Consider the following 26644-nt stretch of genomic DNA (forward strand, 5'->3'; position numbering starts at 1 on the left):
TTTTTTCTTTTTTTTTTTTATACAGCAGGTTCTTATTAGTCATCAATTTTATACACATCAGTGTATACATGTCAATCCTAATCGCCCAATTCATCACACCACCACCTCACCCCCCCACGACTTTCCCCCCTTGGTGTCCATACATTTGTTCTCTACATCTGTGTCTCAATTTCTACCCTGCAAACTGGTTCACATGTACCATTTTTCTAGGTTCCACATATATACGTTAATATATGATATTTGATTTTCCCTTTCTGACTTACTTCACTCTGTATGACAGTGTCTACATCCATCCATGTCTCAACAAATGACCCAATTTCGTTCCTTTTTATGGCTAAATAATATTCCATTGTATATATGTACCACATCTTCTTTATCCATTCATCTGTTGAGGGGCATTTGGGCTGCTTCCATGACCTGGCTATTGTAAACACTGCTGCAATGAACATTGGGGTGCATGTGTCTTTTTGAATTATGGTTTTCTCTGGGTATATGCCCAGTAGTGGGATTGCTGGGTCATATGGTAATTCTGTTTTTAGTTTTTTAAGGAAACTCCATACTGTTCTCCATAGTGGCTGTATCAATTTACATTCCCACAAACAGTGCAAGAGGGTTCCCTTTCCTCCACATCCTCTCCAGGATTCGTTCTTTGTAGATTTTCTGATGAAGCCCATTCTAACTGGTGTGAGGTGATACCTCATTGTAGTTTTGATTTGCATTTCTCTGAATCTGAATGAGATCCTTGCCAGGTAGAGTCATCTTTGTTGTAGGTTCTTCCCTTTCATCACTTTAAGTATATCATGTCACTCCCTTCTGGCTTGTAGAGTTTCTGCTGAGAAATCAGCTGTTAACCTTAGGGGAGTTCCCTTGTATGTTATTTGTTGTTTTTCCCTTGCTACTTTCAATAATTTTTCTTTGTCTTTAATTTTTGCCAATTTGATTACTATGTGTCTCGGCATGTTTCTCCTTGGGTTTATCCTGTATGGGACTCACTGCACTTCCTGGACTTGGGTGGCTATTTCCTTTCCCATGTTAGGGAAGTTTTCGACTATAATCTCTTCAAATATTTTCTCGGGTCATTTCTCTCTCTCTTCTCCTTCTGGGACCCCTATAATGCAAATGTTGTTGCGTTTAATGTTGTCCCAGAGGTCTCTTAGGCTGTTTCATTTCTTTTCATTCTTTTTTCTTTATTCTGTTCTGCAGCAGTGAATTCCACCATTCTGTCTTCCAGGTCACTTATCCGTTCTTCTGCCTCAGTTATTCTGCTATTGATTCCTTCTAGTGTAGTTTTCAGTTCAGTTATTGTATTGTTCATCTCTGTTTGTTTGTTCTTTAATTCTTCTAGGTCTTTGTTAAACATTTCTTGCATCGTCTCGATCTTTGCCTCCATTCTTTTTCCGAGGTCCTGGATCAACTTTACTATCATTATTCTGAATTCTTTTTCTGGAAAGTTGCCTATCTCCACTTCATTTAGTTGTTTTTCTGGGGTTTATCTTGTTCCTTCATCTGGTACATAGCCCTCTGCCTTTTCATCTTGTCTATCTTTCTGTGAATGTGGTTTTTGTTCCACAGGCTGCAGGATTCCAATGGCAGACTCTGGGAGAGCTCACACCAAGGAGTATTTCCCAGAACTTCTGCTGCCAGTGTCCTTGTCCCCACAGTGAGCCACAGCCACACCCCAGCTCTGCAGAAGACCCTCCAACACTAGCAGGTAGGTCTGGTTCAGTCTCCCCTGGGTTCATTGCTCCTTCACCTGGGTCCTGATGCACACACTACTTCGTGTGTGCCCTCCAAGAGTGGAGTCTCTGTTTCCCCCAGTCCTGTCGAAGTCCTGCAATCAAATCCTACTAGCCTTCAATGTCTGATTCTCTAGGAATTCCTCCTCCCATTGCTGGACCCCCAGGTTGGGAAGCCTGATGTGGGGCTCAGAACCTTCATTCCAGTGGGTGGACTTCTGTGGTATAAATGTTCTCCAGTTTGTGAGTCACCCACCCAGCAGTTATTGGATTTGATTTTGCTGTGATTGCGCCCCTCCTACCATCTCATTGTGGCTTCTCCTTTGTCTTTGGATGTGTGGTATCTTTTTTGGTGAGTTCCAGTGGCTTCCTGTCGATGATTGTCCAGAAGCTAGTTGTGATTCTGGTGTTCTCACAAGAGGGAGTGAGAGCACGTCCTTCTACTCCGCCATCTTGGTTCAGGCCTCTAATGTACTTTTATTTGCAAAACAATTTTAAAGTTTATTATCTACTATTTCCTTATAGTATATCTGTGGAACTTGCATATTAGTTTTAGCTTGTTGTTTTTTATTTTTAAAGACGTTAGATATTCCTAGTATTCTAGTCAGAAGGGGGATTCTACGCAGTGAGGTACAGGAGGTGATTGAAGTGGCTTTTCTGGTTTCTCAGATCAAGGTTTCCCTCATTTGTTGCTACAACAAAGAGAAGTTGTTTCAATACATGGTACCATTTTGTGGCCAGTCTTTTTATGGTTCTTCATTCTTGATTATCAGTGATTAAAAGCCTACTTTTTAATCACTGGCTGCTGCTTTCAAAGGACACCTCCAATTTCCAGGTTGTTCCTCTCTTTCTACCCAAGAAGTGGTGCCTTTCTAGGACTATCGATTCCAGTCCATGCACTTTGAAGTCTGTTCCATTCAGTTCTTCCATGTGAGTCCTCTGAACTACTCCATCTCACTTTTGCTTTCAGCAGTTCCCTTAGGATGGGATTCCCTCCTTCATACAGTAAGGTCATCTTTGTACTGATGATATTTGGCCTCTGCCACTGCCAGCATGCCTCTGGACTTAAAAATTTTCAGTGTAATTTTTTTCTGGGTTCTATGCATTATTAGGGGTTCTGGCAGCAACTCTGTCTGTCTTGTTTGTTTTCCCCTAATTACATGCAAATTGAATTTCTTAGTCTTCTAGGTCTCCCAGTTACACTGCAGAAGTAATTGTAAGAGTTTTAATTTCCTCTCCTTTTACTATATGTCTATTTTAGTAGGAGGTTTCAGGTAATTCCAATGTAGGTGGCTACCATTATCCCAGGGAGCCTAAAACTCCTAGATTTCTTCAGCTTAATTTAAATGAAAAAATCTAAAATATTTAGAAGGAAATACAGGTGATCCTCTGTTTGAATTTAGGATATAGAAGATTTTCTCTAGCAAGACTGTCTTTAGAAAATTCTATTATTTGTTTTCTGAGGCTGCCATAACTATAGGCCATTTGCCTTAAATAACAAAAATTATTTTTTTTCACAGTTCTGTAGTCTGTAAATCCAAGATTAGGGGACCATCATGGTAAGGTTCTGGTGAGGGCTCTCTTCCTGGCTTGTAAGTAGATGCCTTCTTACTGTGGCCTCACATGACAGAGAGAGAGACAGAAACTCTCTGGTGTCTCTTCCTATAAGGCACTAATCCCATCATGAGGGCCCCACACTGTGACCTCCTCTAAACCTAGTTACCTCCCAAAGGGCCCCTCTCCAAATACCATCACATTGGAGACTGGGGACTTGACAAATGAATTTGAGGCTGAGTGAGACACAGTTCAGTCCATAGCAAAGTGGAAGTCATATAGGGAGAGACTGGAAAATGCAACCACATTAAATTTAAGAATTTTTGCTTATCAAAAGTCATCATAAACAGACTAAAAAGAAAATAACAAATTGGAAGAAAACATGTCTAATACAAATAATAGACAAAAGATTGCCATCCAAAATACATGAAGAATATCAAGGAATCAATGGGGAAATGGCAAAAAATATGACAGAAAAATGGTCAAAGACATAAATAGATATTTCATAAACAAACAAAATTCCACGGTCAATGAACATATGAAACAGATTCTAAACCTCACTTAATGTAATCCATGCAAACTTCATCCATGTAATCAAGGAAATGCTAATTAAAACCACAGTGAATATAAATATATACCCACAAAAATCAGCAAAAATATTTTATAAGTCAGGCAATGTGCAATGAAAAGAAATGAGCTATCAAGTCACAAAAAGACACAGATGTGACAGAAGTCAGGATAGTCATTATACCTTGGGGGTGGGGGTGGATAGCAACAGTAATAGGTATGAGGATAGTTTCTGGGATAATATTCTGTTTTTCAATCTATGTGCTGGTTATACAGCTGTAAGCAGTAATTCACTTTGTAAAAATTTATTGAGGAGTAAAATATGATTTATGCACTTTATATGTACGTTATACAATAAAAATGTTGAAAAATTTTAAGTTAAGTTTTAAAAAAGAAATAAAGTAGAAATCTACAAATCCCCAGGGCTGGAAGGAGAAAAGTTTATAAATCCAACAAGAAATAATAGAGAGGAGTAAAAAATAATCAGGTAAAAGTAAATATAAAAAATATGACATTAATAATTTTAGGCAAGCCAGTAATCACATGTTAAGTTGGGGGAAATATATTTTTATATCATTTATAAGAGATATATTTAAAACAACATGACAAAGAAAATTTTTAAGTCAATGGATATACCACAAAAATACTAAGATAAAGAAAACAAAATAGAATTCAATTTAAAAAGACAATCAAAAAAGCAAGAGAGCAATTGTACATTGAAGGATAAGTAGAGTCTACTAAAATAATAATAGCAGTAATAATAATATTTAATTGTATGGGCCAACTTTATTTATTTTATTTTATTATTATTATTATTATTTTTGGTGAGAACATATAAGTTCTGCTCTCTTTGGACCAACTTGTTAAGGTTCAAGAATGCCCAGTTGATAGCACCTTTCTTCTCCTTACATGTTCTTAACCAATTCAGAAATAAAAGAAGCATCAGACAAATGAGACTAAATTAGCAAAGCTGATATTGGGGGAAATGGATTTTTTTCTATGGACACATAGGTGAGTGAATCCTGATAGCAGACACTCACACCAAATCAATCAACAGTATCATTAGACACTGCAGGTCTACTCTATAAGGGCAGGTTCTTTACCACTAAGTTCATCACATATCCATGAGCAATTGAGCACACACTGTCTCTACAGAAAGGGCAGTGATGAAAAAAGGAAAGAAGAAACAGAACTGTGCATGTCCAGTTCATCCCTAAATCAACAGTTACTGAAGTTGCTCCCCAAGAAAAGAATGAGTAAGAAGGGTAGAAGAAGGTCAGTGGTGATATGCTAGTAACTGGGCCTCCATTTGGCAGAGACTTCTAATTGTCCCACATATTCATACTCCTTTTTTAATAATAAACTTTTTAAAAAAACTTTAGTTTTACTGGGTAGATGGATATCCAACTAGATACTGCATTTCCAAAGTCTTCCTTGCAAGGTTGTGGGGACATATAACTAAGATCTGGCCAATGGAATAAAAATAAAAGAGTTTATTGTCGCATACTGATCAAGCCTTTCAATGTTTAGGTACTCCACTGGCTGGGAGAGGATGAAAACTTTAGACTCATAGTTGTAGTAGTCCTGAGGTAAGCAGCTCAGCTGTCTTCAGCTCTGCCACCCTCAAGTCCCAGGCATAAGCCACTGTATTTCAGGCTGTCTTAGTTATAGCTACTTAGCCACTACCTAAGTAACACAAAATAAGTACATGAAAGTATAGTGATGTCAACATGTAAACCTAAGAACATTAGATTAGCTATCAATTTGTAGATAGTGATGGCAAAAGTATTGAATGATGGAAAGGTGATCATATTTACTGTGCTATGATAAATTGTCATCTTCTATAGACTGAAAGTTGGACTATATGCCCACAGAGTTCTATAATTTTAGCAGAACTTATTAGTGTGTGTTGGAAACAGCTTAATACTTTCAACAAATTTCTACTCAGGCTAATTAAAAGACATGGCTCTGGGGAAAAAAAAAGGCACAGTTGGAGGCAAAGTCTCAGCTTTCAGAACCTCAGATTAGCTGAAGGACAGGGACAAGAATAGTGGAGTAGGAAGATCCTGGGCTTGCCTCTTCCCACAGACACAGAAGTACAGGACTACACCAGAACTACAACAACACACACAGCAACTATGTTTGACCATGACCTGAAGAACAGCAGAAAAGATTTTCCACAACTAAAAAGAAAAAGGAAAAATCCACACTGAGACCAGTGGGAGAACTGGAGGAGCAGTCTAGCCGGGACCCACAGTCCCAACTCAGTGACCCACAGGCTGGAGGGATATCACAACTATGGAGGGCCTTACTGGGGAGTGAGGGGTTCAAACCCCACCTTGAGCACCCCAGCTCCAAGGGGCCTGTGCCTGAAGACAAGCCCCCCATAATATCTGCAATTGATAAAAAAGAATAAAATTCCTAGGAATAAATTTGATCAAGAATGTGAAAGACCTGTACCTGGAAAACTATAAGACACTGATGAAAGAAGTTGAAGACTACACAGATAAATGGAAAGCTATATCTTGCTCATGGATTGGAAAAATTAATACTGTTAAATGTCTCTACTGCCCAAAGCAATCTACAGATTCAACGCAATCTCTATCAAAATACCAATGGCATTCTTCACAGAGCTAGAACAAGTAATCCTAAAATTTGTATGGAACCACAAAAGACCCCAAAGAGCCAAAGTAATCCTGAGAAAGAAAAACAAAGCTGGTGGTATCATGTTCCTTGATTTCAAACTTATCTACAAGCTACAGTAATCAAAAGAGTACGATACTGTTTTAACAATTGTACCATAAGCACACACATAGATCAGTGAAACAGAATAGAGAGCACAGAAATAAACCCACAATTATATGGTCAATAAATCTATGACAAAGCAGGCAAGAATATACAGTGGGGAAAAGACAGCCTCTTCAATAAATGGTGTTGGGAAAACTGAAAAGCTACAATGCAAAAGAATCAAACTGTATCAATTTCTTACACCATGTATAAAAATGAACTCAAAATGGATTAAAGACCTAAATTTAAGACCTGAAACCATAAAACTCCTAGAAGAAAACATAGGCCGTAAACTCTTAGACATTGGTCTTAGTAATATTTTTGTTGGATCTGTCTCCTCAGGCAAGGGCAACAAAAGGAAACATAAATGGGACTACATTAAACTAAAATCTTTTGCACGGTGAAGGAAACCATTAGCAACAACAACAAAAAAGCAACCTACTGAATGGGAGAAGATATTTGCAAATGATATACCCAATAAGGGGCTAATATCCAAAATATATAAAGAACTCCTACAACTCAAAATCAAAGAAATAAAAATCAGATTAAAACATAGGCAGAGATATTTTTTCCAAGACATACAGATGGCCAACAGACATATGAAGAGAGGCTCAACATCACTAATCACCAGGGAAATATAAATCAGAACCAAAATGAGATACCACCTCTCACCTGTCAGAATGGCTATCATTAAAATTACAACAAATAAAAAGTGTTGGCAGGGGGCTTCCCTGGTGGTGCAGTGGTTGAGAGTCTGCCTGCCGATGCAGGGGGCACGGGTTCGTGCCCCGGTCCGGGAAGATCCCACATGCCGCCGAGCGGCTGGGCCCGTGAGCCATGGCCGCTGAGCCTGCGCGTCCGTCCGGAGCCTGTGCTCCGCAATGGGAGAGGCCACAACAGTGAGAGAGGCCCGCGTACCGCAAAAAAAAAAAAAAAAAAAAAGTGTTGGCAGGGATGTGGGAAAAATGGAACACTCATGCACCTATTGGTGGGAACATAAATTGATGCAGCAATTTTGAAAAACAGTGGCAACCTTGTCTTGTTCCTGATCTTAGTGGAAATGGTTTCAGTTTTTCACCACTGAGGACAATATTGGCTGTGGGTTTGTCATATATGGCCTTTATTATGTTCAGCAAAGTTCCCTCTATGCCTACTTTCTGAAGGGTTTTTATCATAAATGGGTGTTGAATTTTGTCGAAAGCTTTCTCTGCATCGATTGAGATGATCATATGGTTTTTATCCTTCAATTTGTTAATATGGTATATCACATTGATTTGCGTATATTGAAGAATCCTTGCATTCCTGGAATAAAACCCACTTGATCATGGTGTATGATCCTTTTAATGTGCTGTTGGATTCTGTTTGCTAGTATTTTGTTGAGGATTTTTGCATCTATGTTCATCAGTGATATTGCCCTGTAGTTTTCTTTCTTTGTGACATCTTTGTCTGGTTTGGGTATCAGGGTGATGATGGCCTCATCATCATAGAATGAGTTTGGGAGTGTTCCTCCCTCTGCTATATTTTGGAAGAGTTTGAGAAGGATAGGTGTTAGCTCTTCTCTAAATAATTGATAGAATTCGCCTGTGAAGCCATCTGGTCCTGGGCTTTTTTTTGTTGGAAGATTTTTAATCACAGTTTCAATTTCAGTGCTTGTGATTGGTCTGTTCATATTTTCTATTTCTTCCTGGTTCAGTCCTGGAAGATTGTACATTTCTAAGAATTTGTCAGTTTCTTCCAGGTTCTCCATTTTATTGGCATAGAGTTGCCTGTAGTAATCTCTCATGATCCTTTGTATTTCTGATGTGTCAGAACTACTACTTGCTACTTCTCCTTTTTCATTTCTAATTCTATTGATGTGAGTCTTCTCCCTTTTTTTCTTGATGAGTCTGGCTAATGCTTTATCAATTTTGTTTATCTTCTCAAAGAACCAGGTTTTAGTTTTATTGATCTTTGCTATCATTTCCTTAATTTCTTTTTATTTATGATCGGTCTTTATGATTTCTTTCCTTCTGTTAACTTTGCGGGTTTTTTGTTCTTCTTTCTCTAATTGCTTTAGGTGTAAGGTTAGGTTGTTCATTTGAGACGATTCTTGTTTCTTAAGGTAGGATTGTACTGCTATAAACTTCCCTCTTAGAACTGTTTTTGCTGTATTCCGTAAGTTTTGGATCACGTGTTTTCATTGTCATTTGTTTCTAGGTATTTTTTGATTTCCTCTTTGATTCCCTCAGTGATATCTTGGTTATTAGGTAGTGTATTTTTTAGCCTCCATGTGTTTGTATTTTTTACAGATCTTTTCCTGTAATTGATATCTAGTCTCAGAGCATTGTGGTCGGAAAAGATACTTGATACAATTTCAATTTTCTTAAATTTACCAAGGCTTGATTTGTGACCCAAGATATGATCTATCCTGGAGAATGTTCCATGACCACTTGAGAAGAATGTGTATTCTTTTGTTTTTGGATGGAATGTCCTATACATATCAATTAAGTCCCTCTTGTTTAATGTATCATTTAAAGCTTGTGTTTCCTTATTTATTTTCATTTTGGGTGATCTGTCCATTAGTGAAAGTGGGATGTTAAAGTCCCCTACTATGTATGTGTTACTGTTGATTTCCCCTTTTATGGCTGTTAGTATTTGCCTTATGTACTGAGGTGCACCTATGTTGGGTGCATAAATATTTACAATTGTTATATCTTCTTCTTGGATCGATCCCTTGATCATTATGTAGTGTCCTTCTCTGTCTCTTGTAATAGTCTTTATTTTAAAGTCTATTTTGTCTGATATGAGAATTGCTACTCCAGCGTTCTTCTGATTTCCATTTGCATGGAATATCTTCTTCCATCCCCTCACTTTCAGTCTGTATGTGTCCCTAGGTCTGAAGTGGGTCTCTTGTAGACAGCTTTTATATGGGTCTTGTTTTTGTATCCATTCAGCCATTCTATGTCCTTTGGTGGGAGCATTTAATCCATTTACAGTGAAGGTAATTATCAATATGTATGTTCCTATTCCCATTTTCTTAATTGTTTTGGGTTTGTTATTATAGGTGTTTTCCTTCTCTTGTGTTTCCTGCCTAGAGAAGTTCCTTTAGCATTTGTTGTAGTGCTGGTTTGGTGGTGCTGAATTCTCTTAGCTTTTGCTAGCGTGTAAAGGTTTTCATTTCTCCATCAAATCTGAATGAGATCCTCGCTGGGTAGAGTAATCTTGATTGTAGGCTTTTCCCTTTCATCACTTTAAATATGTCCTGCCATTCCCTTCTGGCTTGCAGAGTTTCTGCTGAAAGATCAGCTGTTAACCTTATGGGGATTCCCTTGGGTGTTGTTGTTTTTCCCTTGCTGCTTTTAATGTTTTTTCGTTGTATTTAATTTTTGATAGTTTGATTACTATGTGTCTTGGCGTTTTTCTCCTTGGATTTATCCTGTATGGGACTCTCTGTGCTTCCTGGACTTGATTAACTATTTCCTTTCCCATATTAGGGAAGTTTTCAACTATAATCTCTTCAAATATATTCTCAGTCCCTTTCTTTTCCTCTTCTTCTTCTGGGACCCCTATAATTCAAATGTTGGTGCATTTAATGTTGTCCCAGAGGTCTCTGAGAATGTCCTCAATTCTTTTCATTCTTTTTTCTTTATTCTGCTCTGTGGTAATTATTTCCACTCTTTTATCTTCCAGGTCACTTATCTGTTCTTCTGCCTCAGTTATTCTGCTATTGATCCCTTCTAGAGAATTTTTAATTTCATTTATTGTGTTGTTCATCAGTGTTTGTTTGCTCTTTAGTTCTTCTAGATCCTTGTTAAACGTTTCTTGGATTTTCTCTATTCTATTTCCAAGATTTTGGATTATCTTTACTATCATTATTCTGAATTATTTTTCAGGTAGACTGCCTATTTCCTCTTCATTTGTTAGGTCTGGTGGGTTTTTACCTTGCTCCTTCATCTGCTGTTTCTCTGTCTTCTCATTTTGCTTAACTTCCTGTGTTTGGGGTCTCCTTTCGCAGGCTGCAGGTTCGTAGTTCCCGTTGTCTTTGGTATCTGTCCCCAGTGGCTAAGGTGGTTCAGTGGGTTGTGTAGGCTTCCTGGTGGAGGGGACTAGTGCCTGTGTTCTGGTGGATGAGGCCAGATCTTGTGTTTCTGGTGGGCAGGTCCACGTCTGGTGGTGTGTTTTGGGGTGTCTGTGGCCTTATTATGATTTTAGGCAGCCTCTCTGCTAATGGATGGCGTTGTGTTCCTGTCTTGCTAGTTGCTTGGCATAGGGTGTCCGGCACTGTAGCTTGCTGGTCGTTGAGTGAAGCTGGGTGCTGGTGTTGAGATGGAGATCTCTGGGAGATTTTTACCGTTTAATATTATGTGGAGGAGGGATGTCTCTTGTGGACCAGTGTCCTGAACTTGGCTCTCCCACCTCAGAGGCACAGCCCTGATGCCTGGCTGGAGTACCAAGAGCCTGTCATCCACACGGCTCAGAATAAAAGGGAGAAAGACATAGAAAGAAAAGAAAGAAAGAAGGTAAAATAAAATAAAGTTATTAAAATAAAAAATAATTATTAAGAAAAAAAAATTTTTAAGTAATAAAAAAAAAGGTTAGACAGATCCCTAGGACAAATGGTAAAAGCAAAGCTATACAGAGAAAATCACACACAAAAGCATACACATACACACTCACAAAAAGAGGAAAAGGGGAAAAAATAATATATCTTGCTCCCAAAGTCCACCTCCTCTATTTGGGATGATTCGTTGTCTATTCAGGTATAACACAGGTGCAGGGCACATCAAGTTGATTGTGGAGATTTAATCCGCTGCTCCTGAGGCTGCTGGGAGAAATTTCCCTTTCTCTTCTTTGTTCGCACAGCTCCCGGCGTTAAGCTTTGGATTTGGACCTGCCTCTACGTGTAGGTCGCCTGAGGGCGTCTGTTCTTCGCTCAGACAGGACAGGGTTAAAGGAGCAGCTGATTCAGGGTCTCTGGCTCACTCAGGCGGGAGGAGGGAGGGGCACGGATGCGGGGCAATCCTAAGGCGGCAGAGGCCGGTGTGACTTTGCACCGGCCTGAGGCGCACCATGAGTTCTCCCGGGAAAGTTGTCCCTGGATCACGGGGCCCTGGCAGTGGCGGGCTGCACAGGCTCCCGGGAGGAGCGGTGTGGATAGTGACCTGTGCTCGCACCCAGGCTTCTTGGTGGCGGCAGCAGCAGCTTTAGCGTCTCATTCCCGTCTCTGGGGTCCGCGCTGTTAGCCGCAGCTCGCGCCCGTCTCTGGAGCCCCTTTAAGCAGCGCTCTGAATCCCCTCTCCTCGCGCACCAGGAAACAGAGGCAAGAAAAAGTCTCTTGCCTCTTCGGCAGCTCCAGACTTTTTCCCGGACTCCCTTCCGGCCAGCCGTGGCGCACTAACCCCTTCAGGCTGTGTTCACGCAGCCATCCCCAGTCCTCTCCCTGCGCTCCGACCGAAGCCCGAGCCTCAGCTCCCAGCGGGCGAGCAGACAAGCCTCTCTGGCTGGTGAGTGCCGGTCGGCACCGATCCTCTGTGTGGGAATCTCTCCGCTTTGCCCTCCGCACCCCTGTTGCTGCGCTCTCCTCCGCAGCTCCGAAGCTTCCCCCCTCCGCCACCCGCAGTCTCCGCCCGCGAAGGGGTTTCCTAGTGTGGAAACCTTTCCTCCTTCACAGCTCCCTCCCTGAGGTGCAGGTCCCGTCCCTAGTCTTTTGTCTCTGTTTATTCTTTTTTCTTTTGCCCTACCCAGGTACGTGTGGGAGTTTCTTACCCTTTGGGAGGTCTGAGGTCTTCTGTCAGCGTTCAGTAGGTGTTCTGTAGGAGTTGTTCCACGTGTAGATGTAGTTCGGATGTATTTGTGGAGAGGAAGGTGATCTCCGCCGCTTACTCTTCCGCCATCTTGAAGCTCCTCCTGAAGCTTACGTTTTCCCATGGCGTTAAGGTAGCCAAAATAAAACTGAGGTAAAAACAGTGGGTCAGGCAAAAGTCCTGATGTAATAAAAGAGGAAACCTGGAGGTCTTAATTTTTCTAAAGGACACTTTTGAGCATACAAACTAGGACGTTACTAAGTCAGCGAAGGCAATTATATTACAAAAAAATAATATACTTGACACTCAAAAGCATGTGACTGTTTCATTCCCCGAAATAACCCCACTAGAGCCAAGCCACATCAGTAGGAAGCAGGTGGTGAAAGCTGTTCAACTTCCAGTAGTACTTCTGATGTGGCTACAAAAGGAAATGGAGTAATGTTTGCCCTCAGAGGGCACATCCCGAGGCCACACTGAATATGGACTTAGGGAGTTCTGCCCAAGCAGCTGAATCAATGTCGAAAGGAAGAAATCCCTCTGTGACCAGAGCAGGGAGTCAGAGCAAGTCTTTCGCAGCAAGAATTCTTTATTGCTATCGTGCAGGAAGTGTGTGCTTCCTGTTCTTCCCTCTTCCATATAAGAATTATTTTAAGTTAACTAGTTCAAACTCACCATTGTGCATAAGGTGTGTTAGAAGGGCTGCAAATAACGCATCAATCACGGGGCCCCAGGGAGCAATCCTTTGATCTGGACACAATCAGTGTATAGGACTTGGCGTTGTTTACCTTGGGGAGGCTTGAGTATGTTCTAGGTTGGAAGGCAGGACAGGCCTGGATATGCGGGAACCAAGGAGAGCAGGCTGGGGCAGTGACAGCTAGTTGTCCACTAATTTCCCTTCCTCCCTTCTTCAATTATAGAACTGAATTACAGCTGTCTACTCATACTAGACAAAACATTAATATCCAGAATCTACAGGGAGTTTTTAAAAGTAAAAAACATAAAGAAAGAACAACTCAGTAGAATAACGGGGTTCTTCTGGCTAGAGATGGCCAATTGAACTCATGAATTACCAGTGAATTCCCCTCCCAGTCCTCGCTTCACTGCCCATAATATCAAATAAACAAGAGTGACGGGATTTAAAAAAGGGAAAAAAGGTTCAGCTCACAAAGGCAACAGGATCAGGAGAGGAGTCTAGCCACGGTACCTTGGAAGCTGGAAAGCCATGGACAGTGGTAACTGGTAAAGAAATCCTAAGTAAACTGAATCCTAAGTGAGCAGTGGGGGAAACTGAAACACATCAGTATTTTTGCTGCAAACCCTCTCGGGAGGCTTAAGAATGGCAGCTGAAGGTAGCTCAGGAGCTGAGGCTAAAGACGGAGTGAAAATGGAAGATTCTTTTAAAGTCAGTTTAGGAAACAACAGACTGAACCATCTCTTCCTTCGCTTCACGCAGTGGGCAACTGCTCCCTCACCAAGCAAACACCCTGGCTTCTGCCTGCCTCTCACCTTTTTCTCTCCCACCAGGGCCTCCAGTAAAAATGGAAGGATTATTCTCTGGGGAGTAGGGTAGACGGCCTCGAGACCAGGAAATAGCAGGTATTGCTGAGGAAGCAGGAGGATTATATGCGTTTACACCACGAGTGCTGAGAACTACACACTGCTTTTTATGTAAAATCTTAGTCTCAGAACACTGCTACATCTTCTGGTCTATTTTTACTTGAATATATTTCATAAATATATATATATGCACATAAGTATATTTGCTTTTGACTCAAACAGACTTTTTTTTTTCCGTTCACATGCTGGCTTAATTCATTTATCTTTTTTAAAATAAGTGATTCATCTGGCCTTACTTATATCTGGCATATAATTTTTCATATGTTTTTAATGCTGCCTTGATGTTATTTTTGTTGCCAGTGTTTTTGTCTACAAATATATATTTTTTGCCTCTATGTTTTGTTTCTGTGAAGTGTGTATCTCATTGCCATTCTTTTATTTATTGACCTTAAGGCTTTGAAAGGCTGCATTAAATTTGTATTGCAATTAAAATCAGAGTCAAGAGTGAAATGGCATAATTTGTATATTGCCTTCTTCCTTCTAATGTGTTAAATTTCTGTCTGACTACATGTGCCCAAACGGTTTTCCACCAACCTCCTCCTCATCTGTGTTAGATTAAACTAGGGTTTTAAATCCAGGTAAATGTTCTATCATCTTTTCTTTGTATTTATTTTTATTTTGAGAATAATTTTGTTCACTTTATTCACTGTTTAAACAGATTCATAGCAATTTGAGTTTTATTGATTTAGCTTATCAGTCAGAGTCCAACAACAACAAAGAAAAGTAGGAACCACTTTGCCTTAAGACACAAAGAACGCATCTTTAGAGAACTGGCTGCCCAGATGAAAGGCAGGCTGAGAAGCCAAGTAACAGACAGTGAAGTAATGCAGAGATCAGCAAAAGCTAGGAGCCACTATTGTCCCCAGACTGGAGGAACAAGAGGAAGAGGCAGTGACACTGGCCTAGGTCACCTGTGGTAACCATGGTAGGCCTGTCCAGAGAGGACTGGAGTCATCAAGGAAATGCAGCATCTGCCAGTTATACCGCAGAGGACGCAGGGGAAGCTACTTTTCCTTCATTCATTTAATTTTCCTCTAGGGTCTATCATTGGCTGAACCTCAACCAGAAGCTGGACGAGAAGGGATATTGACAAGAATTAGACCCATGATATATGGCAGAGCAAGGAGAGGGCAAGGAATGGATCTGAGGACTGAGAGACCCAGGGCTTTCACTGTCCACTGACTTCTATTATTCAGCATCTATTCTCATTATTCTTCTCATATTTAATAACTAAATGTTTTCACCTAACATCAAATGCCTATCCATTGTACAAATATAGATAATAGCACCCTCTTCCCCCTAAAAAAGGGAGACACTAAGGACTATTAGTCATTGAATCAAATTCAAGTTCAGGATCTCCAAGATAACCGGTTTTTACCATGAAGACCTACATATGTTTCCTTATGGCCACGACTTAAATAAATTTAAGTGTCAACATCACATCTCATACAAAATAATAGTGGAAGGAAAACGGGGACAGTCACTGAGAAATATATACGTTAAGGATATATTCATAGCTGCTATAATTCTAGAGTCTGTACCTAGTTCCAAGGCCATATTCATAAGATTTTTCTTCCTCTTGCTATTTTATTTCTCTTGCTCCCAGCAGTGCCTCAGGGGGTTGGTGTTCTTAACAATGGGATAATCTAAGCCTTAATTCCTGATGTGTCTGAGTCCTTAGGGTTCCTGCCCTTATTGGGCTGCTCTATGCTTCCACTGACATTTACTATCAGACACGGAATTACTAAGAGGTAACTCAGTTAATTCCTGAGTTTGCAGAACTAATATCAACTTCTTCCATTTGTAAAAGCAATCCAGTTGTCGCCTTTGTAATTGAGATCAATCACCTAGATTCCTTCTCTATCTCTTAATTTTGTGGTTTAAGAGGCCCCAAATACCTAGGTGGTGGTCTGAACCTCTAGTTTGATAGGACCCCTATTTCTTCTTCTACTACAAACATTCCACCATGGGAATAAAGAACTTACTGCTACATAACTCTTGTGGTGAAATTAGTTCCTCGGATAGAAGCAATGTGTAGAATACCATTAGGATGAATAAAGCTTTCTCTAAGTCCTCAGTTATTGTTTGCAGTAGTAGTATTTTGAATAAGGAAGGAAAATCAAAACTGAGAATAAGTATCTATTCCAATGAGAACAAATCACTGCCTTCTTCATGATGGAAGAGAGCAATGTTATTAACTTACCCCTAAGTGGTTAGCTGGTCTCCTGGGGAAATGGAGCCGCATCCAGTCCCTAGGATTGGCCTCTGCTATTGATAAGTTGGGCAGCAAGCAGGGGCAATAGCCATATCAGCCTTGATGAGAGGGAAGCCATGTTGTTGAATCCATGCAAAATTTCCATCCCGGCACCACAGTCACTTTATACAAAGTTATAGGATGCCTGGGGAAAGAGACTGACCAACATTCATAAGATGAGCCAACTTGTTCAAATGACTTTTGAAAGACCCCTCTGCAGTGGCTCTATTTTTATGGGAAATCACATGGGACACAATATCATCCCTCCCTGTACCCATTACAACAGGAACTTTCACAAACATCTTCTCTAGAGCCCTCTACCATCAATCATCCAACCCTGTTTTTCCAAGTTCATCACCAAGTCAAGCCATTAGTTGCCACCCATGAGTAAGAAGATCCTTAGGCCATGCCTCCTTCCAGGCAAAGTGGAAAAGTTTATATATTGCCTGATTTTTTCCATTCACCAGACAGCCTCCTCTGAGTGCTCAAGCAAAACAGCAATAGACCATTTCCAGCTGGAGCCAGCTTATCCTGCAGAACTCTATAAACAAGACCTGAGTTTTTGTTTCCTTATATGTCAGCTATTTGTAAGAAACTCTCTATGAGGCCATAAGAGTGGGTAGAAGAAATCGTGACAATGCAGCATGAGTAGGTGTCATGAGAGCCTGAGCCACTTGTCCATACAGTTTTCTTGTTCTTTCTATGCCTTCATGAGTCTAATACAGACCATAATATTTCAATTCATCATGACTGATCCTGCACAATCTTACAGGTAAATCTGATAACCCCTAATGCATGGCAGACATCTCAGTGTCTTGGTGTCCAGTGTTCTAGCACTCGGCCTCTACCAGGTCTCAATGGCAAGTCAGGAGTGGCTTCTCAAAATGAAATAGTTATCAGCAGAAGACTTCCCCCAAACACTAGGGAACTGTGTCATGCATCTTTTAATGTCGTTGCCAGAGGTTATATTATGGCATTTTTATGTATCACTGATACTTGGAGCACCATTTCATCTTACGGACGACAGGGCACTTTCAATAGCCTGAACCTGCTGCAGAGCCTTCTTTTGTTGTGTTCTCACTCAAAACATGAACTATTATGAATCACTCAATAAATGGATCAGAGCTTCACGCCCAGAAGGCCTCTGTAGGAGTCTGCCAAGTGTTGTACTATTTTTTTAATGATAGTCAGTACAAAGCACAACATCTTACCTTCTTACTTGGGAAAATATATCCCCAAGTGCTTAAGACTTTGGACTCCCCAAAACTTACTGTACTGGAAGGCCCCCAGATGGGACTGATTTCTTAAACTCTAGCACATATGCATCCAACTAAAGTATCTAGTACACTTGTTATTTCTCAAAACTCCAATCTGCACGACATCATCAATATAGTTAGTGCTCCATAGTATGTTCTGAAAGATGTTCAAATGATCAGTGTTGGGGCAGCTTACCATGCATTGGTTACCAATCCCAGGGGAGGACTCTGTGCATTGCATCTTGGTATCAGAATCACCAAGAAGAACACAGTCCAGTCAAGCCCTGGGTGGAACAATGCTTTACTTACATAGAGAACAGCCAGAGCAACATCAGCTTCTAGAGTGGACAACAGCCCCCGTAGCCAGCGGGTCCCTCCCTGTGGCCAATGCGGGGCAGTTTGTGCCATACTAGAAAGATGCCATCCCCTCCTAGTGGAGGACAGATATGACAGTGGGGTTGACCAGGTGCTATATGAAGCACAGACTTCAAGAAAATATAAAAGAGCATTCTTTGAGCCTGAAGCAGGGAAAGATACTCTTATACAAGGTGAAAATCTTGGCATAGGCTGTGTGAACTATTTATCTCTTGGTAGGGAAGTGCTGCAAGCCCAAGGCCTACTTTTGGCTGAGGGGGGGTCGAAAGACTGAGTATATGAGACTGTCCTTCCCAACGTTCAACTTCCCACTAGACTGTATGAGTAAAGAGATTTGAAAAGACGTAACCTTGAGGTGAAACAGTGAAGGTGCGCTTCTATTCATGTCAGGTGAAAATGATAATGCTTCTCATCATTTTGCCAGTTCCTATGATGTGGTAGATTTCTTGCAAACATGGATGCAATAATTCTTCACATCCGTATATGACACTTCTTGGCAATAGGACTTTGCCATTCTTCACATGAAGGAGCATTTATTTCTCTACCCCTCAGGTGTGAACTGGCCTTGTAACTTGCATTGACCCACAGAATGAAATAAAGTGATGCTGTGAGACTTCTAAATCTAAGTCTCAAGAGGCCTTGAAGTTTCTGCTCTCACCATCTTTCTACGTAGTTTGACTTGTGAAGAAGCCATTAAAAATGATACGAAGGGCTATGATAACCTTTTGTTTTACTGTTTTGGAGGTAAGGGGCAGCGCCAGGGGTTTCTCTTGTCCCGCATTCCTATCATAATAAGCTCTCACTTCACACATAGGGAGGCAATGTGGAGATTTTTCAGTGGCCAAGAATGTTTATTCCAACTCTGCATTCAGGATCTGAGAAGATAACTACAGGGCGGGTCTGTGGGCCTACTGGGCCCTTTTGCAGATGAAATCAAGCTTGTAAAATTTTCAATACAAAAGTGACATTTTGTCACTTTCACAAGGAGCCCAAATACATGCCCACGCCTAACTACAAGGGGGCTGGGAGACATACAGAAGAATACAGATATTTGTTGAGCAGTAAATTCTCTGCCACAACTGTCTAGTGCCTTTTGTTGGAAGAAAAGAAACTAGCTTCACTTTTATTCTTCTGTAGGTAACTTTATGGGTTTGGTTTTGTTTTCTTAGATATTTTATGGTATTTTTTTTCTTTATCTTTGTTGTTTAAATGTTTCCCAAGGTGAATGTAAATATAGATTTATTTTCATTGATTTTGCTGGGAACATAACCTGTTACCATTAGTCTCTATTTCCTACCTGATTGTTTTCTGAAAGTCACTGTCTCTGGATGGTTGTGTCAGTGTCAATGGTGAAAAAGAAGATGGATAAAAACAAGGGTCAGAGACAAGAAAGTATTTACACCGTACAGATCAAAGTAGGAGAGTAGAGGAAGAATAATACTTTCTTTTGGTTAGCTCAGACCTTGAATTTTTCAGTCCATTGACAGAGTGGGAAAGTTATAAATTATCTTTCTGATTTTTTTAAATAGCAAGGCAAAAATCTCAGTGTGCTATGATGTTAAGCCAGATTGGGGTTTTTAAACGTTAGTTCTATCTGCTTATAGGAAAGAAAGATTTTCATAGTTTCCAACTATAGGTTATTTGTACTTTTCAGCTCTGTAAGGAATTGTCAGCTTTTCCCATGTTTTCTTTAGTTTTGTGGAAGGCTGGAAGAGACTGCATAGACACACGCCTTTTGGATGCAGAGGGCAGCATCCCAGTTTAACGTATTGTTGATCACACTGCATCCTAAAAGCTGAGGGTTCACTGGCACATTGAGAACATGAGGTTTAGAGTGGTCGAAGCATCCTGCTCTGTGCCAGTGAAAGTTTCACTAAATACAGAAGTGTACTTAATGCTTGCTGGCTCTCCTATGCCTTCTGTAATATGCAAGATGTCTCAAAGCCATCTCAGAAATACTAGGTTTATTTGTACTCCCTTCACTACCTGTATGATTCCCAGTCCAGTCCTAAATTCTACATGTCATGGAAACTCACTGGCACAACGTGCAAAAGAAAAAAAAAGTTACAAGAAGGAAATGAAAAGGAAATGAATGCTTTAAACTGAGTATTTCTATTTAAAGAAGTCTGGAGGATTTATTTCCTTATTGAGAAAGAAAATGCATGTAGAACAAGGCAGTTTCTGACCAATGTATTTCCTTTTTGTATCCTCCCAAAGTCCCATCTATTTTCTCATCTGAGCAATTCACAGAGAATAAAGAGAGCCGAGAGACAGAGGCTATAATAGGCTAAAGTAGAATGAGTCACGAAAATGTTTTATTGTACAGTTGTCAGACTTCAGAGCTGTCCATTTGTTCCTAGCACATCAACATGAACATTTTCTTAGGACTAATGAGGGACAGAGTTTCTTTTTATTTTTTGCTTACAATTCCTGCACATCAATTGATGGTTATCTGTGTATTCGTCTACTAGGGATATATCAAGTAGAAATAAGTACCCAAGTCTGATGCATATCTTGTACATTTCTCTGATGACTAACCCATTTTGAAATAAGAATTATATCTAAAATACTGTATAGCTGCTCGGTAATCATGGCTTCAATTTACGAGGAGAAAAAGAAAATTAATATTTTAACAAAACTGCAAAATTCTCTAATTTTCTGCCATTATTATTCACCATGCCCTCACTCAGGCAGGTGGCTCCAAAGGTAAGAAAGAGTAGCAAGTCAGCTGTAATATATCTTTATAAGAAAATCATTAGGCTAACCATAATCTTTCCTCAAGGAAAATAGTCCCTTTTGCATAAGAGAGTATTAAGATTTGTGATAGAATAAGAATCTTCCAAGAAAGCAAAGGTATTTTCAAAACATATAAGTTCTTTTCTACTGTTTTCAGATGTTACTTTTATAGTGCTTTACATAGGACTGGAGTGAAGATGAAAAACCACCTAGTTGGAGAACTACAGATTGTATAAAAACTGTATTCATTTTTATTGACCTGTTGTCCAGAAAGCCAATGAAAATTTGAGAATATTTATTAGAATGTTGATAATAGATGAATATCACCCACCATTTTACAGTTTCTTGTAAAAGAGTTATCATAATTCTTAAGTTTAGTATGACTATTTCTTAAATCTATAATGTAAACTTCTTCAAAATGTATATACTTATATTTTATATTCTTCTAAAGGATTTATGGTAGATTATAGAAATAAATATAAAAAGATTTTCTATCCCAAATCTGGCATAAAATAGGATGTAAACACAAGTAACTATACTTAATTGTTCCAGGATTCTGACCAAAATGATGAAAAGAATATGTAAATTTAAAAAAAAAGGGGTCAGCACTGGAAAATAGGCAAGGGGCTATTCATATCACAAAATTCAAGAAACACATCAGTGCTTAGGGAGCCAAAAGAAAAGAAAACACTGTAAGGTGATTTAAAACTTTTATTTTTGAGAAAGCAGTGCAGTGTTTCAGGGAGTTGGCTGAAGGTTTACCAGAAAATTTTAAACTCTCTGTTAAATTCCTTTCAAACCATACAACAGAAATAGCAATTTAGTTAAACCATTTAGTTTAACAAAGCAATGTAGAAATGTTAACTATAAAAGGAATTGAGGAACTTTCCTGGTGTCTCATTGGTTAAGAATCTGCCTGCCAATGCAGGGGACACGGGTTCGAGCCCTGGTCTGGGAAGATCCCACATGCCATGGAGCAACTAAGCCCATGCACCACAACTACTGAGCCTGCGCTCTAGAGCCCACAAGCCACAACTACTGAGCCCACGTGCCACAACTACTGAAGCCCGCGAGCCTAGAGCCTGTGCTCTGCAACAACAGAAGCCACCGCGATGAGAAGCCCGTGCAGCACAACGAAGAGTAGCCCCCGCTCGCCGCAACTAGAGAAAGCACATGCACAGCAAGAAAGACCCAGCGTAGCCAAAAAAATAAAAAAAGGAATTGAGAAATAAATATTATTCAAGAGTAGGACCTATTAAATAAATAAGCCTTTACTGAATAAAGAAGAACAATCACATGATTAAAACAGGAATGCCAAAGTGGGAGTTGAAAAAGTTAAATATTAATAGAGATTATTAAATTAATTGAAAAAATTAAATTTCCAAAGTTAGAAAAAGTAGAATTAAACTAAAGATAGAAGAATATTTTATTAATACAACCCAGGATATCTATGTAAAAACAACAACCACACTGTACACATGAGAAAAAAATTATGGTTATATCATTAAGTTGAGGAACACTAAAAGAATGCTCACACTTTAATATTTTTTAAAGTGATAGTGAAGTAAGGCAAGAGAATTTAAAGTAGTCAAATTATCACCTACTGAAAAAGTCTAAGAAATTAGTTTAAATAATTTTTAAATAATTTTAAAGTATTAGCCAATGAAGATAACAAAAAATAATCGGTTAAAATTACATATAAATACTTTTACAAGCACCAGCAAATGAAGTAAGAAATTCTTTTTCAAATTTATAAAAGAGAAAACTCATTACCTATCTAGGAAATCCAAGATAATTGGCTAAAACTATTTTTACAAAGAGAATTTAATGAGGTGATTTGAAATAAAACAGGTATACACAAAATTAGAACCTTTCTATGTACCTACAATAATTAGTTATTAAACATTATGGCAGAAATTCCCAGATGAATCACACAGTTAAATATACTTGTTTACCTCCACCTTCTCTCAAAATGGCAGTAATTTAAAAGTTTAGGGCATTAACTTATAAGCACAAAAAGAATGAGACTAATGAGAAATGGAAGTAGACAAAGAAAAATCACAAAATTTTAGGACTCAAGGAGAAATGAACCAGTCAAGAAAAGATAAAAAGCAAAGTGTGTCTTGGAGGAGAAGCCAAGAAACGAGGCCAGACACTCCCTAAGGTCAGCCAGGAACTAGAGGCCTCAGGTGTTTCTAACGTTGAGGGAGCTATTAATGGGTCCAACAGAATTTCTATTAAAAAAAAAAAAAGGGTGAAGTCCTGTATGTCCACTCTATCCTCCTATGCACATGAGACAGACCTTTAATGTGAAAATGGACCCACAGAAAACAAAGTGGAGGCAGAGAGGTAAAGATATTTTCAAAGGAAATATAATCGATATCTTCAGAGAAATTTTTTAGAAAGTTAATGTATCCTTAAGAAAAGAAGAGGGTGATGTTCAAAAACACTCATGGAAAGTTAAAAAAGATAAATGAAAATTAAATAGAAGGATGGGAAGATAAATTTGAGGAGAGCTCTCGTAATAATAAAGAAAAGTAGAAGGGAAAATATTTTTAAGTGGATTATTTTTCAAAAAGTCTATGACATATACAATAGAATTCAAGAAAAAGAGCAGATAAAATGGAAGTGGAAGAAAAAAAACTATGAGAAGCTACATAAAATTTCCAGGAAGAAAAGACCCACTGAATACACAGCACATTGAATGGGAAAAAAAGAAAATCCGTACCAAGGTACATTATCATAAAATTTCAGAATATCTGAAGGGTGATACCTATAAGTTCAAAATTTGTCAGAAAAAACCCAATATGTCATTTGCAAAGGAATGGGAATAAAAATAGCATCAATTAATATTATACTACAGCTATATAGTTGTTCCCATTGGGATAGATCAACTTCCCAATATTGGGGTCAGTTGAGAGAAGGACACATGTGACTCTGTACAATTTTTTCAACTTCCTGTGAGAATATAGTTATTTCAAAGTAAAAAGTTTTAAAAATAGCATCAGCCACTTCAACAGCAATACTGAAAGCTAGAAGACAATGAACTAACTTAGCAGTCTTCACAAGTCTGATGGGAAATGATTTCCAATCTAGAATTCTACACCCAAGTGTGAAAATAAAGATATTTTCAGATGTGCAAAGTCTCAAACAATTTGACTCCAATGACCAGTTTCTTATATTACTGGAAGATGTTCCCCATGAAATCAAGGGACTAAATCCAGAATAGAAATTCAAGAAACATGGGATCCAGACAAAAGAGTCTTATGAAAATTTTCACATTGATGATGATGAAGGGGTAGCTCTGGGCCACACAGTTGCAAAGCCAATAAGCAAAAAACTAAACTGAGGGAACAGAAGGCTCCCAGAAGCGATATCTCAAAAAATAAATAAATAAAACTGATATATTACCTGATATGTTTGGCCTCTTTGAGAAGAGATTCCTATTTCTGGTAAGAATCTGGGGATAAATTAATAATAGGTGTGTAGAAGAAAACAAGGCAGAAGAAAAACGAATCACTTATCAACTCAAAAAATAAAAAGATGACCAAGCAAGGCAATGTACAATGGATGTGTCAATTATAAATAATATTAATAATGTTATAAAAATGTAAACAACTTTGTAGTGGGGTAGCAGATATAAGAGAGCTAAATACTCATCTTTCACAGTAGGAATCTATGTATAGTATCTGAAGCTCAAAGGTCAAAAACAGCAATCTGAGCATGCCATTTAGAAATGTAGAGGTGAAAACACAAATAAAGAGCTAAAATACTGAAAATGATTTCCACTGGGGTATAATGATCAGATTGTGGCAGAATAAAGCAGAGGGCTCTCATTTCTCATTATAATCGTTGAAGAACTATTTGACTTTTTAAATTATATAACAAAGTACTTGGAATGAAATTAGATTAAATTTAAAATAAAAGATAAAGAAGCCTCTAGGTTCTCTTGACAGAATCTGGGCAATACCTAATTCGTCTACCCTCACCTCCTCATTTAGATATGAAAGCAGTTTTTTTAAGATTGAAAATTTGAAAAGTAGTGGACACTTAATCTGTAAATGCCACCCATTTTCACAAAGTCAGATAGTAATGGAATTAGTAAAATCTTGGAAGAATCCCCTGGGGGTGGGGAAGGATGTAGGAGTAGAGAACACAGAGCAGATCTTCCACATTTTGGACACAGATTCCCTTCACTTACCAGAAAGAGAGAAGCCTCCAACCTAGGGTATGAGAGCTGCTTTTTAGTAGAATCACAGCTCTTCTAATAACCTCCTCCCATCCTTCCCTTTAATAACTTTTTGGGCACAAATTCTGGAAATAATTTTCCTGGTAATATACTTGCTCTAAAAGGTACTTACATGTGGGTATCTGGCTGACCCAAGAAGATCCATGGAATGAGGGACTTGAGAAATTACAATTTGGTTTGTTTGGGGAGTTAGTTTGTTTGTTTTAATTCACCATTTCTAATAAGGAATCACAAAAAGCTTAAGAATATTTTTAAAATAAAATTTCTCACCAAAATAAGCTCAAGAAATAAAACCAGGAATTCCTCCTTCTGCCTAAAATATTCAAATTAAATACCTACAGAATAGCAGAAATCTAGTTAGGGGCACTACAGGTTAAAATAACGGAGGAAACTCTTTTCCCAGCAGGTCTTTCCTAAAGACCTTGTCAGAAATTACAAGCACCTGCACAGCTCCCCTACTCCCTATACCATCACGTTCTGCATTTTCCCCCAGAACATTTACCATCGTCTAACATACTATACCTTTTACTGATGTATATTGGATTCTCTTTCCCCTTCCTCTGCAACAAGAATATAAATTCCATGAGGATGGGAGATTTGTCTTTTTTATGTTTTCAGTGATGTAGCCCAATTACTAGCATGATGACTGGCACATAGTAGAAAATAACTGTTTGGTGAGGAGCCAAGGCCAAGCCACACAGTCAGTTTACAGATCAGGCCTGGAAAGAACTTTCCTCATATAAAAAGTTAAAAAAGAAAAAAAATATGAGGCCTATAAAAATGCTTTATAATCTAAGGCACCTACCATGTGACAGGCATTTTAAGATTTTATCATATTTTTAATAGATGATATAGTCAAATGTTTCAAAATCAAAACCATGTAAAAAGATAGAAGCAGGGAAATCTTGCTCCCACCCCTGTCTGCATCTTCCCCATTCTTCTAATTTATTCCCATTAGTTAGCACTCTCCTTAGTTCCTGTGCTTTCTTCTAGTGTTTTTTAATATAAATTGGTATTTTTCCTTGTTTCAAAAGTAGTTTTTGGATTTATGTTTTAAAATATTTGTTCTGGTCCATGTTTTGGTTTTCTTCTTCAGGAATTTCCAATATGTGCATGTTAAATCTCTTTTGTCAGTCTCCTAAGGATAAAATTTCCCTCTAATCTGTTGAAATCTTTCTTCTTTTCTGCCTCATTTTGTTTGCTTTTACCACTAACCCATCTCATTCTTGCCGTGCTTTCTGTAATGTCTATTCACTCTTACGTCCTTGCAATTTAGTCTCCATTCCTGAAATGATCTCATTTACTTTTATTTCTTTCCTGAATTCTGCCACTTCCATTTTTTTTCCTTCTCCTGTTTTCTGGTCTTGGTTCCCATTGCCTGGCCATATTGTCCACCAAATTCTTGTATTATTTCTTTCAGTCTGCCTTCATAGCTGCAATTACTTCATTACATTTTTCTTTTCAAGTTAGAATTAGGTTATTATTTTCTCCTACCTTGAGGCAATATTCTTCTGGTATTTTTTTTCGTATACAAATTTTTTCTGCATACTATTTGTTCATAGTTTCACCATACAAAAATTGGATTTATCCCTTCACATAATTCAACTTTGAAGGAGTTGAATTCTTTTAAGCCAGCCATTAGCAAGTTCCTGGGAATTCTCTGGCAGTCCAGTGGTTAGGACTCTGGGCTCACTGCTGAGGGCCTGGGTTCAATCCCTGGTCAAGGAACT

Source organism: Mesoplodon mirus (genome assembly GCF_964341445.2).
Source record: "Mesoplodon mirus genome assembly, chromosome: 2".
Classification (NCBI taxonomy): Eukaryota; Metazoa; Chordata; class Mammalia; order Artiodactyla; family Ziphiidae; genus Mesoplodon; species Mesoplodon mirus.